Below are 6000 nucleotides of genomic sequence, written 5' to 3'. Positions count from 1 at the left end.
TCTTGAATCGGGTGCAACCACAACAAACAAAAAACAAAAACATGAACAAAAAACATCTTAAAGTGAATATGTGACTAAGTGCAAACAGAAAATCCAAGAAAAGACAGCAAAATATTGCAGAAAAAAATCACCGTACACGTTGATTCTAAATGTGGAGGGAAAAACCGGAGGACCCGGAGAAAAATCTACGCGGCCAAGGGGAGAGAGACACGAAAACTCCAAATATACAACAGCAGGCGTCAGGCTCTGGATCGAACCCGCGACCTCCTGTATACCAGACGAGGTAGCTAACATCTCGCCACCGTGGCAACCACACACCCTTTTACAACAACAACATCCACCGTTGGCCACTAAGTGGCGGTGATGTCACCACGGTGCTTGTACCAGGCTAGGTGCACCTTCAGGCTATCACGTGAAGAAGTGTGGAAGGGTCGCTGCTGGAAGGAGGTCACGAGACAGACCCACGTTTTATGATTTGGCTGACCGAGACGACTGATAAATCCAGCACCTGTGCTGCCCACTGTGCTAACTTCCTGTATTTTATCCGCCCAACGCTCTGCTCGTTGTTGTGAGTGTCACTCCTCCGCCCCCACTCCCCCATAAAGTCCGCGCAGGCTGTTGCGGTAAGTTGGGAGGCGGTGGGGCCCAACACCACCACCACCACGCCACCACCACGCCCGGCCACCTTTGTCTTCTCAGTGCATGCCATTCACACATCAGACCGTGTAGTCATTTGAGGCTGAGTCGACTTAGGGGATGCCCAGGACCGGTTAAGATAATTGTCACTGGGTGTTGGCCGTGAACGAGAATCGAACCCGCGTCGCCGGTCTGCGGTTCGCGCGCTGCGCTACGTTCTCGGTGCAGCGCAGCGCGCTCACTGCTACCTTACCGCGCTCACTGCTACCTGACCGCGCTCACTGCTACCTTACCGCGCTCACTGTTACCTTACCGCGCTCACTGCTACCTGACCGCGCTCACTGCTACCTGACCGCGCTCACTGCTACCTGACCGCGCTCACTGCTACCTTACCGCGCTCACTGTTAGCTTACCGCGCTCACTGCTACCTTACCGCGCTCACTGCTACCTTACCGCGCTCACTGCTACCTTACCGCGCTCACTGCTACCTTACCGCGCTCACTGCTACCTTACCGCGCTCACTGCTACCTTACCGCGCATGCGCACGCGCGCGTAATGTAGGCACCGTAGACGTTCTAAAAGCTGTCGACCATATCGTTTGACAATACACCGCTAGTCGAGGGCAGTGTTTCGCCTGTCACCGAAACGTCGTGAATTAATTTGGTTGTTTTAATTTATTGTATTTTATGTTTTACCTACGTGACTTTACCGAAAAAAACAAAGAGTATGTCACCATATCGCCCTGGATGTGCGTTCCACCTTTAATCTTGATTTGAAGCCTTCGTGACTGCAGGAATCTATCCTCTTTGGTTCTTTCGGTAAAGTCACGTAGGTATAAAATAAAATAAATCACGACGTTTCGGGCGCAACCACCTGATGCCGGACACTTGTGTTGCGCCCGAAACGTCGTGATTTATTTTATTTTATACCTACCTGACTTTACCGAAAGAACCAAAGAGTATGTTCCACCTTTGTCAGCTCTCGAAAGCTAAGCGGGTGACTGAGTCTGGTTAGTGCTTGTATCGGAGACTGCCCTGGAAAAACTTCAGGCTTAGGCTGTGAGTTGACCGGGAGTTTGCGGTACAGACACTGATTTGTGAAGCCGTGTGGCATGTTACATACCCCCCTCGCAGTTGCATGCGTGGATTTCTCTGGGTATTCCGGTTTTGTTTCACATTCCAATCGTTTATAGAATTGGGCAAACATCTCAATTCAATGCATGGCCCTCCTGAACACAACTCCGCGACACTTGAGTGAAGCTGTCTTGGGTCGTCGTAATAATAGTAATTACTGTTATTATCTTCTCCTAAAAGCTTTACTGCGCCGAAATACATAATGAGCTCATTCTGAACGGAACGTTAAGTATAAATGATTACCTATTTCTCTTTAGCGTCACTTAATAGTTGACGCAATTTTTGTTTATATATGCTTGACAGCCAAACATTTGACCGTCACTCATCATCAACCGCGATGACTCCACTGCTGGATGAAGGCCCCGCCAAACTGTCGCCATCTCTCCCGGGCTCTGTGACGCAACAATCCATCTGCACGCCAGCTGATTGCATCGCTCTGTCTCCGCGGTTTGCGTCCAGTCAGGCGTATTCCATCCTTTGGCTGACTGATGCTACATTTACAAGAATGCTAAAGACGCTGATGATTATTCAGGACGACGATGATTATGAGAAATATAATTGAAAACGTAACGATGTCCGGATCTCCCATCTCACCATTGTTGGAAATCATGATGTCGATGACTCCGACGATGATTTGATGACGACGGCACGTACGTACGTTGAACTTCTTTCGGCGCCGTATGGAGCCAACCGTGATACATCGTCAACGCAAAAGGTGACAGCTCCATTGCAGATCAACAGGCTGCCACGTAAAGGGCCATCCGTCTAGTACGTACGCATGGAGGGGGAAGGGGGGGTTAATCCAAATGCGTACTGACAATGTACGCATAGGAAACGGGTGGGGGGGGGTGAAGCCTCGATAATAATTTGTCTACATTGGCCTGCAAATGAGCCACAGTTCAGTTTCTTCAGCTGTCAGACAACAAGTACTGCCGGGAGAAGTGGGACTGTGGGAGAGACGTCACTTGCATGCCACCGTGCCCCTGACTGCAGCTATCACGCAGCTCAGCAAAATAAGTGGCCAAGGTACACAACTTAATTATTGAACGCAGCCGTCGGAGGATTGTCTGTTTGCTTAAACACGTTAATATTATTAATCATTGATCGTTTCTGCGTGGATTAAATATCGGCTGTTCTATAGGATTCGGGGGGGGGGTGCGTCAGGCGTATGTACGCATGTGGGAGGGGGGGGTGTAAAAAGTCCGCGTGCGTACAGGGAGGGGGGAAGGGGTCAAGTTTTGACAGATTTTGGCGTACCTGCTCAATGGGTGGCCCCTATCTAGCTGTGTCCAGAGCACCCAACTCTAGCAAATATTCAGGGGGTGCAACTTGCAACTGCACCAAGGTGCATGGGCCACAAGGCCCTTGGTTAGAAATAAAAGTGGGGGGGGGAGGGGGCGTGGGGGAAGTAGGATGGGGGGGGCTGGATGGGACACTTGAATCAACTGCACCACAGCCCATGCCCAACATCGCTACGCCACTGCAGATATCCCACGGGTCTACATGCTGATGGTCTCAAACTCAATGTCATTTTTCCTTTGCACGGTGCATGCAGAGAAAGCGCGTCCAAGAGTGACGCCTGTTGCGGAGACGGAGTGACGGAATCGTGCGATGTGCGGATGCGTTCGAGGTGGATCAGTTACATTGTGGGATCGTCAGAGATTGCGGCGGCTTGGGGAGGCCTTCATCCAGCAGTGGATTGAGCATGGCCGTCGATGATGATGGTGACAATGTATGTTGAACTTCTTTCCCACCGTACGTAGCCAACCCCACTAATCGGAGGTGCGGGGGAAGGACAACAAACTAAACACACAAAGCCTTTCCAAAGAAAAGTATTTTCAATCGAGATTTAAAAGTGCATAGCCCCGGTGGCTTCCTAATATCGGAAAGAAGAGCGTTCCAGACGGCCGCAAAAGCGCATCTGAAAGCGCGCGATGGCCAGCCAAAAGCCGCTGCTGCTGCTGCTGCGAGAATGACCGGAGTTTTGCGTGATGGTTTATGCTCCTTGACGATATCAGCGAGATGTCGTGGCTCGTTTGTGGCAAGACAACAATGCATTGGGAGGCTTGTTTCGTCTTCGCGCGGCTGTGTAACCCACCCAGCGTGAAAGGCACAAGCCCGGCTGGAAAAAGCCACGTGTAAGCGCATTCCGCACGAAGGAATCTCCCGCACGGCCATGTCAGCAGGTCGGGAGGCGACAGCCACACACGATGACTCGTGTGAATCTCTTCGCAGTCGTCGTTTCACCGGTGACAGCTGCCTCCGTGCACATGCCCTCCTTGGCGATGGCAGGTGAGATCATTGCATTACCTGCAATGATGGCACCTGCACGTGTGTTTGTACGTATGCTGAACTTCTTTTTTGCACTGTACGTAGCCAACCGTGCTAATCGGAGGGGCGTGTGTGTGGGGGGGGATAACGAACTTAACACAACAATACAGACTCGACGCGATGAAGAAATATTTCGGGCACTGGCATGACGTCGTACGCGTCACGTCACCGTGCTACCTGCGAGTTCTCAAATCTACGGTGTCAACTCGTATTGACGAGCGTGGTGAAGTATGGTCAAACTCTAATCCCCCCGCACCCCTCCCCGCCGTGACCGACACAGCTTGTAGAGGCCTTCATCCAGCAGTAAATTGACAGAAATATTTGTAAAAATATATAGAAAATTGTATCATATAATTGAATGCGAAGCAATGTGTAAAATTATACTGGTAGGAACCTCCTGGTTACACCAGCCCACAGGGGATTATTGTGTCCGTCGTGCAGGGAGGGGCTGGGTGGGGAGGGTGGGGAGGGGCTGGGTGGGGAGGGTGGGGAGGGGCTGGTCACCCCGTGGTGCCCTTAGAAAACTCAACGTTTAACCTACTCACGCCGGCTTGTGCCCGCTCTCACAGTCGGGTATATTTGCGGAATACACCACGCCGCCGTTGACCCTGGCCATTGACCGAGCAACCCAACTTTCCTACCAGCTCCCTCCGCAGGACAATGTGTTTATTTGGGAGATTTGAGGTCATGCTGAGTGGTGCGTACTTGTGCCGCCATTGTTTTCTATTCTCCTTAAAACTTTCAGTTTTGAATCTGTCTACGGGATTTCCCTGAAGTTAAAATTAATGCGGCATCGTTCGTTTGTTGCCCCCATCCCTTTAAAAAAAACAACTGTTGATAAAATCTCACTTTTTTTAAAATCAGCACTTTTATAAAATATTCCTCTGCCAATCATAATAATATATAATGCCTTCTGTAATTTCCATTTATTAATTCGAGAAAAGAAGCGTCGTTGAGTCTTCAGACTTTTCCTGGAAGGGTCCTGCATTGAGATGTTCGGCCAATCACATTAACAACCCATACGGGCTGACGTATTATAATTAAATTGTTTAGCGCTCTTCATCAAGGATCTCAAAGCGCTGTACAAGACACAGCAGCAGCAGACACTCAGTATAAAAGCAATATAATACATACATTTTGAAAATCATTTACTCAAAACGGATCAGCCAACACATCAGCACAATTCCTGCTCAAGCAGTTTGATCGTAAGACCCTACGTGACTGGCCGACGCTCGTGTGACTGCGTATTGCACGATTGTGCAATACAACTTGGGTTTGTCAGTGGTCGAAATGTGACGAGACCTCACGGTGCCGCAGGCTTACGTGTGTGCATACGGACGCGGGGGTCATCGCAAGGTCGAGTAAAGTGTCTAGTGTAGGCGAGAATTGCGAGGGTTCAAAGGTACATTCTGGACATGCCGTCAGCCCGTTGTCCTTCCCCCACACCTCCGATTTGGCACGGTTGGGGGCCGTCCATAAATGACGTCACGCACCTAGGTGGGGGGGCGGAGTCAGACATTTGTGACGATGTGTAACGATGGGGGGGGGGGGTTGATAAATGTGACGTCACATCAACATGCGCAACTTTGAATAAATATAGACAACACGTTCTACTTAATTAAATAGACTTTTTAATAAATGTTTTCTCCTACAACATCAGAGTGCAGCGCCACATTAAATACGCTCTACAATAACAATAGTTTAAAGCGATTTGAAGCATGTTTTTTTTTGGAGGGGGGGGGGGATCTCACTTTTTGGGACGCCGTGTGACGAAGGGGTGGTGGGGGGGGGTCAAAAATCGTCCAAAATCGCGTGACGTCATTTATGGACGGCCCCTTGGCGTCGTGCGGCGCGAACGAAGTTCAATGTAAGTGCGTGAGTTAAACCAGGCGAGCGTGAG

The sequence above is a fragment of the Lampetra fluviatilis genome, chromosome 54, assembly GCF_964198595.1.
Source record: "Lampetra fluviatilis chromosome 54, kcLamFluv1.1, whole genome shotgun sequence".
NCBI lineage: Eukaryota > Metazoa > Chordata > Hyperoartia > Petromyzontiformes > Petromyzontidae > Lampetra > Lampetra fluviatilis.
The sequence above is the reverse complement of the archived record's forward strand: the minus strand, read 5'-3'. Positions refer to the sequence as shown.